The sequence below is a fragment of the Pinus tabuliformis genome, chromosome 4_1 (assembly GCF_031772625.1).
Source record: "Pinus tabuliformis cultivar Carrire ecotype Pingquan chromosome 4_1, CPIR1, whole genome shotgun sequence".
NCBI classification, from domain to species: domain Eukaryota; kingdom Viridiplantae; phylum Streptophyta; class Pinopsida; order Pinales; family Pinaceae; genus Pinus; species Pinus tabuliformis.
Genome location: NC_142303.1, coordinates 200,104,348 through 200,118,381, shown reverse-complemented (window position 1 = coordinate 200,118,381; position 14,034 = coordinate 200,104,348). Strand labels below are relative to the sequence as shown.

Here is a 14,034-nt window from a genome sequence, read left to right as displayed (position 1 = left end):
AGTAATAATGTAATGGGCCCATGGTATTAGATATATGGTATTGAGGGAACCATGGTAATGATCCATGGTATTGTATGTATGAGGCCTATATAGAGGCTAGAGACTCCACATTGAGGGGCGTCAAGGATTATTGTATGAACAAGCATATGGCTTGTGGAGTGTTCTCCTTCCTTATGGTTTCTCTTGACCGAATCCAACATCTCAAGCTGATGATTTGCAATATTAGGGGATTTCAACCATGATAGTAAACTCCATAACATTGTATTATTGGACAAAGTGAGGAGCTGGTAATTGGGTTGAAAAGAAAACCCAAGGAAATTAATTTAGCCAAAGAAACCAAAGCATTTTAGGCCATAAAATCAGGCTGAAAGGGCTTGAATGATAGTGTACTAAACACATTGGGCAGTTTCCTTAATTGCATGATCATCAGATAATAAGCACTCATTTATAAAGTCTTTGGGAAATATAGAAGACCAAAGTAAAGGGGAAACACTCTTTCCTAGTGTGTCAGCCAAGTCCCCCAAAACTCCAATTGCAGATTTCGTGACAGATTCATCCCTATCCCTATATTGAAAAGTACTCTCGAGGAATTGCAAAATGTGACCTACATAAGGCATTAGTAATGCTGCTTTAGGGGAGCTTTTGAAACCTTGGAAAATGCCTGAATAGGCTTCTATGATTCCATTGCATAGCTAATTAGTGTACTCTAATATTTCAACCTCTTGGCTTGCAAACTGCACTGAGATCTCTACTGCACTCTGAAGCATGGTCATTGCAAAATCAAATATTTCCCAAAATGCTCGCCAATAGCCAAAGCTTTATCTCCAAAACAAGAAAATATTCTGGGTCTTACTGAACGATGGAGCTAATTGCTTGAAAGGTCCTTGAGAAGCTGTGACATGATGCCATCACACAAAGGCAGCATCTTGTCATCCACTACTCGACAAATATCACCAAACACCCCAACTGTGATAGCACAAACCTGATATTCTTCGAAGTTTTGAAGACCCATTTCCAAATTTCTATAGAACTCTTGCATATACTTTCCAAATTCCATGCCAATTACAGAAGCAGGTGCCCTAATGGCTAACATTACTTCCTCGTGAACCATGGCGCTCCTATAAGAAAATATTTTCAAGAAGATATTCATCATCTAATCAGAGTAATATACAATTCCATACTTTGTTGATTGAGGAGCTCCCAGTTTCTGAATAATAACCTGCAAGCGGCCAAAGAGAAGGGACTATAGCTCACTCTGTTTCTCCCTATATTTCGAAGATGGTCTTCGTGTCTGAAGGGTTTCATTGAGCTTCATTAGCATGACTGGAACAAGCTGCATTACTATGGGTGTAGTCTCTTCGGTCGAACATCTTACAACTTCATTCAACTTCTCATAAGCAGATACCCTAAGCCTAGAATCAATTGCATCTTCCTTGTGGGCTACAACAAGAATAAAATGTAAAATCTTGTGGAAAAAATGAGAAAGTGGAGAAGAACTCACTATTGCATCTTCATATCCCTAGGCCAAAAAATACAAAGCACCGCAGAATTTCTCTACCACATTGGTAGCATCTTTCATACTCTCAAGTAAGATAGAGAGAATGGGCGATAGATTTGATTGCATGATTATACGAGTCTCCACTGTTGGACCATGCAGAAACTCAAAAATCCTACTAAGTGTCCAGGTCATGGTGTCCTTCACATGACTATTTTCATCCTTCATTGCATTAAGCATAAAGCTTAGCGCAACATTGACAAGTGGACTAACCTTCTGAGGTGATGGACCTTCCAGAATTTAACCAAATGCATAAGTAGCTTCTTCTCGACATCGCCAATCTGGCTTAGATATGTTATCTTGCACAAATGGCATCACCAAGGGCACATTATCATCTCCCACAGTCCTCGCAATAAGCCCCAAGCAGGTGCCCCCTACCATCAACAGATTCCAAGCACCTTCATCCTGATCCTGATCCTCTTCTTGCTTCAACAATGTTTCTAGTAACAACCGCACCAGCGCATGGAGTGCCTACTTAACAAAATAGAAACATGGCACCTCCTCCAAATCACCATCAAAATCATCCCCAAACATCTCGAGTATATCGATTTCCTCGTCATAGATCAAACTCCAAAACTTAACAACCTGCAGAGCAATGGGCTCCTCATCTTCCCTAACTGCCTTCACTGTAATCACAAATATATCATGCATATAAGGTGCAAGCTTCCCATAATGCATTGACGTAATTGACACTAAGCACTCGAACACAGCTTGTCGAATCCTCACGTCAGAATAAGCATTCGCCTTGTAGACAACCCTCATGATGTAATCCCTCTCCATGTCATTGTCAAAATTGGTCTGTGCAAAGTCCAGAGCATTGTGCAGATCCCTTATCACTGCCAGCCTCACATGGCCATTCACCTCCGACGAATTCATTTCCTGTATCACTGCTGTCAATATCGAATTCACCTGATCCTCAGCGAGGGACTCACTTGAAACCTCCTCAAAAGCAAACCTTAGGGTTTATAGGGTCACTTGTTTGAGATGAGCAAGCTGGGAGACCTCTATGTTCCCTAAAATAACCCTAAGCAGCTTAGGCCACTCACCATAACCCACCTCTATCCCTACAGCCTTTGCAATCACCTGCCTATATGTGTGACCAACATCGGTAACAGGGGAACCTAGGGTTTTAATCAGAAAACCTTTAATATGCATTTTCACAAAAGAGTCCAGACATCTCCATTCGTGAACTAGCTGGGATTTTCTGTGTACTTCCTTGGCATCCAAACAGTTCTTCAAAATTAACCCCGCAAGCTTCCAGCTTTCAACGGGCTTATCCTCATCGGCAAGTTCACGGGAGATTCTCGTCTTGAAACTATCTTAGGTTCTCTTGAGCGAGCTTTTCAACCCCGCCATCCACGGACTGGGCATTCAGGAGAATCTATGTCACCTCCAATGACATTATGGGGAATTGAAGGGTTTCAATCTTTTTAACTTCTTTTCTGTATATATCAAGAGGGACCCGACCACGGGTCATCCCTCAAATTCTGATCTGGGCCTCCCATCACAAAAAAATTTGATGAAAATTTGAAATTGTCACAATTTAGTCGATATTGCTCAAAATCCATATTATTACCTATTTTCAGAAATGGAACAACCATTCTGCATTTTCCCATGTGATAGAAATCTCGATCCAAGCACTGGAATTTTAGATCTATGCTGCAACTGTCCCGCCGTCACAAAACATTTATGAAAAAATAACTGATTTTAAATCAACGATATCTCCCTCCTCCGGACTCCGATTCAACTGATTTTTTTTTTGAATTTTGGTATTTTTTAAAAAAAAATCCAGATCTGCAATTAGGTTTTGCATATTATTCCCCAAAACGTATAGATCTACACTACAAACTCACTGCCTCGACACCAATGATTTTTAGATCAGTGATATCTCCTTCATCCAGACTTTGATTCGGCTAATTGTTTTTTTTAAATCGGGTATTTTTTCACAAGGAATCCAGATATGCAATTAGATTTTGTAGATTTTTCCCCAAAACATACATATTTGATCTGAAAATTCGCCACCCTAGAATGTTCCTAGAAAAAATAAGAAAAATTCCCTACTTTTGCCTAAGAAAGTGCTCTGATACCACTTGTTATGGATCTGATCTGAAAATATAAGACAATGAAAATAAAACCAAGAAATAATAAGATATAAATAGATATAAATGCTTCTTTATTGGTATCAAAACCCTTAAGGTAGGGCAACGCAATACATTCACTCCTTAAGGAAGGAGAACACTTCACAAGCCATATGCATGTTCATATAATAATCCTTGACACCCGTCAATGTGGAGTCTCTAGCCTCTATATAGGCCTCATACATACAATACCATGGATAATTACCATGGTTCCCTCAATACCATCTATCTAATACCATGGGCCCATTACATTATTACATTATTCCCTTGGGTACCTCCCTTTGTACCCCATATTATCCCCCCTAGGTATATAACAGTAAATCTAGATTTATTCAAGTTATAAATTTTATTATTTACCACACTTCATATATATATATATATATATATATATATTTTTGCTCACCCAAGAGGATTTGAATGTTGAATTTCATGTTTTATACCATACTTCATAATGAGCTTAAGAAATTTAAACTACCTTTTGGGATAAAATAAATAAAAATCATTAATTAATAATTAATAAAATATATCTCTCATTTCTCAATTTCTTCATAAAATAAAATGCCTCAACCCAAGTATATGCACTGAAATATACAAGTAATAAAATGTTTTGGAAGAGATACAAATAAGCAATAGATCCTAGAGAAATTAGAGGATAGTAATAGTGACATAAGTGTGATCGGTGGATTAAATAACACTTTAAAATGAGCCATACCTTCATCCATACCTTCATTTCTCTCCTTGAGTACCAGGAGTGCAGGAGGGGACACACATTCGTGACTATTTCCATTGAATATGTGTACTCCCAGGATCCACAATAGAGCTGATCACTTATTTCCCTTTGGGCCACCAAGAAGCCTAAGTAGGAGAGTGGAAAGAGAATTGAACCTCCCTTCAAAGAATTTAAGGTATTCACCTCTCAAATAGAAAAGGTGCTTTAACCACAAGACTCCAACAAAACTTATTGACCTCTCAAATAGAAACGGTGCTTTAATGAGGGGACTCCACCAATTGAACTAGCGCTTCACTACTATGAATGCACTTAATTCACATAGAATTCCCTTTTATAGGAAAATATGTCTCCTAAACCACTAATACAATACCATGGGTTAAATAAGATAAGGTGCTAAATACAAGTGGTAATAATAACTCATAACTAACTTTCAATTAATTTAGTTTTAAGTAGGGAGGAAGTGGTGGGGGTTTTCTAGACAATGAGAAAATAATTAATTTGTTTAACATGTGTAGTCAAATATGTCAAAGAGGAAGACCCCTCTCTCTTGTACTTTATAAGCTAATAAAATGATATCTCTACACATGTAAGGATCAAGGGTAAAAGGGATAAAAAATTAAATACCCTATTGATTAAATTTTGAATTATGTACCACCATAGATGCATCATAATAAGGATAACATGAATTTTTTTTTATGAACCAACATTTATGAAACGACATTATTTAAATATGTTTTATATTTTAATGTTCATATTTTCAGGAGAAATCGCATAGAGAACAAAGGGTCGAAGCTTTTCAAACCTAGATCTAGTTTCATGACCATGATGAGGAGCAAGATCAAGTGACCAAAATTTATAAAAATCTTAGAGATGCTAGGGTAAACTGATGAACCTAGATCAAGGTTTGAAAGCTGTCAACCCTTTGTTCCCTATGTGATTTCTCTATTAACATTATATTATGAATCACATAAGCACAAAATATGCTTTATATTTATTTAATTTTTTTATCTAATTTTTTTATTTAATTTTTAGTTTCCCCTTGTTTTGGAGAATTTGGTATCTATGAATAAATACTAATTCTCTAGATAAGTAGCCATATCTAGAACAATAGTTTAGAGCACTTTAGCCTTTTCCTATAAGCAATAGATAAGCCAAAGAGGATGAAAAGACCTACTTGTAGTTTCACTTTCGTCTTTTCTCCTTTGTATTGATCCTATCGCTCCTTCCTGTATCTAACACGCTTGAGAAGTACATGTAAACATCAACAGAAGACAAAGAACTGATCAAAGCAAAAGATATATTGGTTACAAGTGAAAGGAATGAGATACATTCACATATATAAGCATCATATAACAAGATAATCATATGGGAAAAAGGTTCAAATACTTTATTGAATAGAAGAAGGAATTACAACCATCAAGTCTAATTCGAAGTCACTCCTCCAGCTTTGATCCCATCCACATCACATCAAAAGCATGACAAACTTGTAGCATAATAATACTTGTCTCAAAGTCCATTCTCATAGCCACATTATCTCCTTACAATTCAACATAGTCGAACCCCCGATCACTTAGATGAGTGCTCAATTTATAGGAATATGGAGGATGTTATGTCATAAATGGGGGTATTGAATGGCCTTCCATACATAGAATTAGTTCCATTGAGGAGGGGATGAGAGGATAAGAAGCATCTTAACTCATTCCTCATCCATTTTTGAGCTCATAGGAGTTGATAAGTGAGGGAAAATTCTAGAAGAGTCCAAGAGATAAGAATATTCCCCAAACCTATGTCAATTTCTCTCAATCTCACCAAGCGCATGTCAAAGAGGGCCTAAGTGCTCTGCAGAGCACCCTGGCATGGACTTAACTGCTCTACAAAACACCCTTACATGAGCCTACCTCTGCTGGTCCCTTTAGAGATCATTTCAGGATGTATTCAAGTTATGAAATTGTCTCGAAAGGAGGAATTCAAAAGGTTGACTTGTTTAGGGAATGTATCAACTGAAATTAGGATTTGATGAGCCCTAAAATACTAATCTAGATGATGACAGTTATATTCCCAAATGGATCTGTAACAGGATGAATTTTAATTGGATGACTTCTCTTAAACATGTTGGTGAGATGGAAATGAATTGGTAGCATTTACCCAAAACAAAGTGATGGATGGTATGATAGACCAATGGTATGATAACCATCAACCTCATAACCCAACCCAAATAGTCACAATGACGAAGTGAAAGTGTCATGTTCAAGAGAGACTTGCTACCATAAAGTGTTTTACCCTTTTTTCGCATTTTCCCCTGTCATTGCTGACCAACACCTCTTTATTTTTTATCAATATTGAGGAGGATAAGACATGATTGTTGTATAATTCCACCCTTCATGTGAATCCATCGGTATGTGATGTTTTAACGATTCTAGCGAAGGTGAAACTTGGTTTTGTCTAGATGGACAAGTTTGTCATTATTTGATGTTTTAACGAGTTTAATGACAAAGATAACTCAGTCTTTTTCATGTTTAGAGAGTTTGAAAAGGGACAAAAAGAAAAGTCCACAAGTTCTTTTTTGCAGATTTGTCTCTCAAGTCCAAAAAAGCATAAAACAATATGTGAGAGAATCTATTGACCATGTTCGGTCAACGTATTCCTTTTTCATAAATAATCTATCTCAGCTTGAAAAGGGTTAAAATTATACTAAGTAGATGTTGTTTCCAATCCTTTAACAAGCCAAAAAGGATAAGTGCTTGTCAATGTTTTCATATTTCGAGAGTTTTAAAAGAGCTTAAAGAAGACTCCACTTTGAGGAACGAGTGGTGTCTAGGATAGCAACTCATTCTAGTGATGTTAAACTTTCTCAAAACATGTTGATTTATGTGGAGAGGCTGGCTAATAAGATCACTCATTGCAATTGTTCCTCAAAAAGTGTAAAACAACCAAGTGAAAGCGTATGATAGGCCAAGAAGATAGCGATGATGGAAAGAGAATAACCAAGGCTCATTTGATGGAAGAGGCTGATAGAATGGAAATCACAAGGGTTGAAATGGAGAGGGATTCATTTTTACAGAAGCTTGAACCACAAGGAACTATGCTTGGATTCAGTTTCATGTTTACACAAGCTTGAAATGAAAAACTATGCTTGGATTCAGTTTCATTTTTACACAAGCTTGAAATGAAAAACTATGTTTGGATTCCGTTTACATGCCCCAAGCATGATGACTAAATTCTAGGTGCATGCCCTCCAAGCTTCATTGCATTCGCATAAGTAGACTACTCGTGGCTATGAGGTGGATGGAATGAAGGTTAATTTATGAGATCAATTGAAAGACTCGACTGGGATTTTACAATATCTAATCAAAGACTCGAATTGGAACTTTGCTCTAGGGGATCTTGTTTCATTTTTTAATGAGCTTGACACAAGACAAGGAACTCTGCTGAGATTCCTTGTTTCGGTTTTTAATGAGTTTGATGTAAGACAAGGAACTATGCTCTAGGACCTGTTTAATTTTTTTAATGAGGTTGACACAGTAAAATAACTATCCTCATATTCCTTGTTTCATTTTTTAATGAGCTTGACACAGTAAAATAACTATCCTCATATTCCTTGTTTCATTTTTTAATGAGCTTGACACAAGACATGGAACTATGCTCATACCCTTTGTTTCATTTTTTAACGAGGTTGACACAAGACAAGGAACTATCCTCATATTGCTTGTTTCTTTTTTTAATGAGCTTGAAACAAGACAAGGAGTTATGCTCATATCCTTTGTTTCATTCTTTAACGAGGTTGACACAAGACCAAGAGCTATCCTCATATACCCATTTCATTTTTTTAATGAGGTTAACATAGTAAAAGAACTATCCTCATATACCTGTTTCATTTTTTTAATGAGGTTGGCACAGTAAAATAACAATCCTCATCCCTTGTTTCACGACTCATAAGTGGTCGTGGCTTCAAAGAGGTTATCATCATATGGGAGAACAATGCTCTAGAAGGGATCCGTAGCAAAGAATCCATTAGAGAGATCTGGTTCAAATGCCCCCAGTACATAATTGACAAAATCACTAAATTGATCGTCACTTAATGTAGGCATGGAATGGGTTGCCACATAATTAACCTATGGTAGGGATGATACCATTGGTACAAAAAGACCATTTAGGGAAGATGGTTGGAGGGAAGCCTTATTTGGACTAGGTTTGAAATGAAATCTGGTTAATGGTGACAATTCTACCTTCATGTGGGAAACACATCACTCGAAAGAGTGTTGAAACAATAGCTCCCATGTCATAAACATAGTCGCGCCCAAGAAGTAAATTGTAATCAAAAGGGCCTGGGGTTACCATCACATTGAGATAAACAATATTTCATCACAAGGTAATAGGCAACTGAGGGAGGATCCCTAATGTTTGATTGGTTCCTCTGTTAAAAGCCAACAAATTCTAGGTAAGAGGAACAAGCGACAGTGATCCGAGCGCTTGCAAGGCAGTTGAGGAAAGGATACTCACAGATGCACCTTTATCTATATTAGTGCCAGATACAATCATATTACAAACCTGTACTATGATCTGGAAAGGCACATAAAAAATAAGATGGAATCCTGCAAGTTGATTCCAATCAAAGGAAGTGATTAGACTACTTGGAGGGGGCATCGTAAGAGCGAGAGAATTATCCCCTTGAGTTATGAGAATGGAAGGATTTTCCTCTTTTCTTGATGGAACAAGAGGATTGCCCCCAAGCCCATTGGAATTTGAAGAAACAAAAATAACATGAGATGTATCATATTCAATCTCTTCGAGAAAGGTATGATTAACTGAAGGTGAAATCAAGTCAACTGTTTCCTCGATGTGTGATCGGTTAGGTATAGACTCATGGCATTCACATTCAGAGAGAGTGGGTTTGACCGACGGTTGATTTGGGTCAGTCACTTTATCAACTATGGAAGGATTAAGCGATTGTCTCCTGTAACAATATGGAAGTCGTTGCGGTGAAGCAGGATATTATCCAACACTTTTTTGGCTTCATCAAGATAGGGACAAATGTGAATGGTTTGATTCCCTTCACATAACCTACAGGGAAACTTAACTTTACCCTTCTTTCCATGAACTTTACCACCACTAGTTGATAGTGTGTCACCAGCATGATCTCGATAAGTTCAGGACATAGGATGATGTGAATGGGAAGACCATTCTTGTATAGATAATCTTTGGCAAAATCACATAACCAATCTTTTGTCGACGCGTTTCGAACCAACCAGTGTGGTTCATCGTCAGGACAAGTTGAAGAACTAATCTGGTTTAGCTTGATTAAATAGAGTGTGCAGAGACTCAACGGTAATATTGCAACGGCTAATTTTGACCTGAGGATCAAAGTCAAACCCTTAATTTCTATTGTTAATAGAAGCATATAATACATTATAATAAATTTATTGTTTAAATATAATTTCTTGAATAACCTATATTAATAACTATCCCCAAATTTTATTTAAATACAAATAAATAATATTGAATTACTATTATTCTTAGAATTTAGTTACAATAGGTAACTTTGTATTTATTTAAGAATAAATGTTTAAATCCGCGGGTCCAGAGGTAAACTAGATATAAGTTATGGTAAACTAAATAGGGTAAACTAAAAATAATGGTCTTAATAAACTATAACTTCCTATATTTATTATTATTTCAAATTATTTAAATACCATAAATAGTATTAAATTACTATTATAATATACTTCCTATATTAATTGTTATTCCCAAATTATTTAAATACCATAAATAGTATTAAATTACTATTATAATATAGTTATAATAGGTAATTGTGTATCTATTCAATAATAATTATTTAAATTTTTTAAGGGTCCAGGGTAAACTAGATCATTATTTTTAATTAATTATTTAATTGTAATGGCCCATTCGAAAATAAGTTCATACAATAATTTATGTATATTAATAATCTATATTTACTTAAAATTATAATTCTAATATTCTAAATAGTATTTTAGTTAAATCATTATTATGTAAATACCATAATTAAAGTACATGTTTATTAATAATAGCATATCCATTAACTCAATATCATATCATATATTTCTAATAATTTCTTGTTTATCATTTAAACCTCTAATAATTAATTTAGTAATTTATATCCATTAAATAATAGTTCAAGGAGATAACAGGGTGAAGAAGAATCAAAAATCAATGCAGAGAATCTAATCTAATTTGGAAACACCCTTGGGATAAGGATAATATAAATAGCCCGAAATTACTAATAACAATTAACTAACTCCTGCACTCCAAAACCCGCCAAAAACAGAACTGGAGGAGAGGGAAGACAGAAAACCTGAGACCTAACAAAAGGGGAATGAGGAGGCTAGGAAGACAAGGCTGGGACCCAGCAACTACTAATCTTCCAGCCATCATCCCTATTAAGATTGTTCGGCCTTTTCTCAATCTCCAGGGCCTCTCTAAATTTGCGATGGTGAAACTGTGCAACTTTGGCAATGACTTGAGCATCTTCTATACACACATGATGCATAGTCTTCCCTGCATGCTCAGCCAGGGCTGAGGACTTGGTCCTACCATGTCTTAAGTCAGCCGAATGTTCGCTAATCCGTTGATTGATCGAGCGACCAGTCTCACCAATATAAGGGGTCCCACAGGAACAGGGAATGACATAGACGCCCTTCATGTCCTTAGGGTCAATAGGATCCTTCACAGACCTGAGGGAGCCACGGATAGTGCGGAGAGGTCTAAAGGTTGCGGGCACATCGTACTTCCTCAGAACCCTCGCAATCCTATCTGTGGTCCCTTGGATGTAAGGAAGGTTCACACCCAGGATATGGTCGTTAGGGACTCTTCGGATTGAAGGCTCCTTCTTGGCCCTGAGGAAGGCTTTTCGACCCAGGTGCCTATTGTAACCATTCTTCTCAAAGACATCAAGGAGATGAGCCTTTTCCACTTCCAGGCTCTCCTCATCCGAAATTCTTACAGCATGTGTGGCCAGCGTGTTATCTTAGAAGACCATTCTTCTAAGATATGAGGAATACCAGAACAATTTCCAAGAAGATGGTCTCCCGCACAAAGTTTGCATGGATATTGAACTTTGTGAGGCTTGATGGATGATTTCTCATCAGATGTTGCATTCAAATAAATGGTTGCTTGGTTTCCCCTCTGTTGAACTTGCTTCTTCTTCTTCTTCTTCTTCTTCTTCTTCTTCTTCCCTTTCTTCTTCTTCTTAGCCACCTGGTTACTACTATCAATACTTTCACTAGTCGATGAGGAAGAAGGGGAGGAAGAAACAACCAAGGAAGAAGGAAAAGGGTAAACTTTAGGATCAACTGGAGGTTTATTTTGTCGGGTTGGAGGAGTAATTGATTGTGGAGAAATCATGACATTTTGAATGAAGGAGGTTGAAAACAACCATACTTGCAAGCCAATGGTAAAAACAATATAAACATTGAAACGGGAACTATAAACTCAAAACAAGAACTCTGCCTAAAAAACCCCGAAAAAACATGAAAAACAGTGCTAAAAGTGAAGAGTGTGTATACTAGAATGATGGTTTTTTTTTTAGGGTTAATTTTGAACATATTTTAAAAATGGCAGTGAGAAGAATTTTTTTGTGCAAAAAACGGCCTGAAAATGAAAAGTTCTAATAATGGAATGATGGATTTTTTTTTACGGTCAATTTTCAACATTTTAAAAAAATGCGAGTAAAACCAAATTTTTATGTGCAAAAATTGTGCAAAAAACACCCTCAAGACGAAAAGTGTTGATGCTGGAATAAGATTTGTTTTTTCCTAGTAAATATTCAACATTTTGAAATAATGGTGTAAAAGATTTTGTTATGATTCCTGTTGACACCTAATCGTCTGCGATTGGGAGAATTTGGAATGTGAACATTCATCAGAGGATGAACTGAGCAGTCACATTCTTTGTATATAACAATAGATACCTAATGAAATAAATTGTATCAATTTTCTGCCAGACTGGATTTACTCCTGGCCTGACATGGTATCAGATCCAATCCTTTTTTTAGTTGTTGTAACTCCCTATTCTACTCCTCTACTCCTCTGCTTTCCATTCAAAAATGTTGCATGTTCATAAATATGGTAGCCTGCTCTACAGTGTCACCTGAACGCTGCTACCTGACATTGCCTGTGCCCTCTTCTCTGACCATTTTTTTCATATTCACTGTAAGCTGCGCTTCTCATCCTCTGAAATACATTCTGGACGTTGTCAAAGGCGTTATAGGATTTGACAATCATAGGCGTTGGAGGCAGGCAGAAGCGAGCAAGCATTGGAATGAGTCTATCTACATGCCAAAGGAATGTATGAATGCTGCTCCTAATTTGAATGTTGCTCCTAAGTTGAATGGTAACCCTATATTGAATACGCTGCTCCTGATTTGAATGCACTCTGGAATGCTGCTCCGTTCTGAAGAACACTAGTATATATATGTTGAATGTGTTTTGGCTATACGTTGTCCTTTTTTTTGGCATATGCGTTAAATACACCACCCATTCTACCTATGGATCTTGGTATTTGCTACCCATGCATACAGTTACGCTGCCCATGTTTTAACTCTCACAACATTGTCATGATGTTTTGGACGTTGTATAAAATTGGCTCTAGAAATGCTATGTTAAACACTACTTTATATAAACGCTGATGTTTATATATTTATTAAGTATAGGTAACATGGATTTGGTTGCACCCTATGAACATGATTCATGCAAATTCCAAGATTGAATTTGTAATCACGTGAAAGGTAAACTAAGCAGGAATCCGTGGACATTGAAGAATCGATGCAATCATCTATTAACTAATCACATTTCTGAGCATTTCACAGATTCAGAATTTACGGTGAGAGCTGGTTATTTATTCATCTTCATCGTACGAGCTGAATATAAGTCGTATGATCCTTTTTTTTGTGGTTGTCACATGGTAATTGAGTTTTTAAAAGGAGACGTATGCCATATGCATATATAATAGTGGATTTATATAAAACTTATATGAAGTTTATATGAGATTTATATGGTGGATTCATATGAGGTTTATATGAGATTCATATGAGATTTATATGGTGGCCTATGAAATTGATTTATATGAGGTGGATTTATATAGTGGATTTATATAGGTCACATGGTGGATTTGAAATCTTTTGACAATGCCATTTTGAGTACAATTTTAATGTATATTGGCAGAAGTTATTTTAATCAACAGAAGTATTTTTTTATAGAATGCATTCAATCATCTCTATGGTAGGAATAGTTCTCACTGGCAAGGAGAACTATCCTGAATGGTCTCGAATGATAAAACACACCCTCATCTTCAATGAGTTGTGGAAAGGATTGTGTGTCGGAGAAGGAGACAATGACCCAGTGCAGCCTACATCAGACAAAGAGCTCGTCATTTGGGAAAACAAGAATAGAAAAGCCTATGCATTAATCATAGCATCTATAAATGAAGAGGTGAATCACCATATTTCATCATATTCAACTGCCTTTGAAGCTTTACAAAAGCTAAAATAAATCTATGACTCACATTCTGCACTTGAAGTTGTTCAACTTATGATTAAACTCTTCACTCTTGAACTGAAAAATAATAATCATATTGCT

At 36.5% G+C, this 14,034-nt stretch overlaps 1 pseudogene; it reads right to left on the bottom strand.

Moving 5' to 3' along the window:
* Positions 1-359: 359 nt before the first annotated feature.
* On the bottom strand, positions 360-2,957 carry LOC149174914 (importin subunit beta-1 pseudogene; annotated as a pseudogene).
* Positions 2,958-14,034: the final 11,077 nt, after the last annotated feature.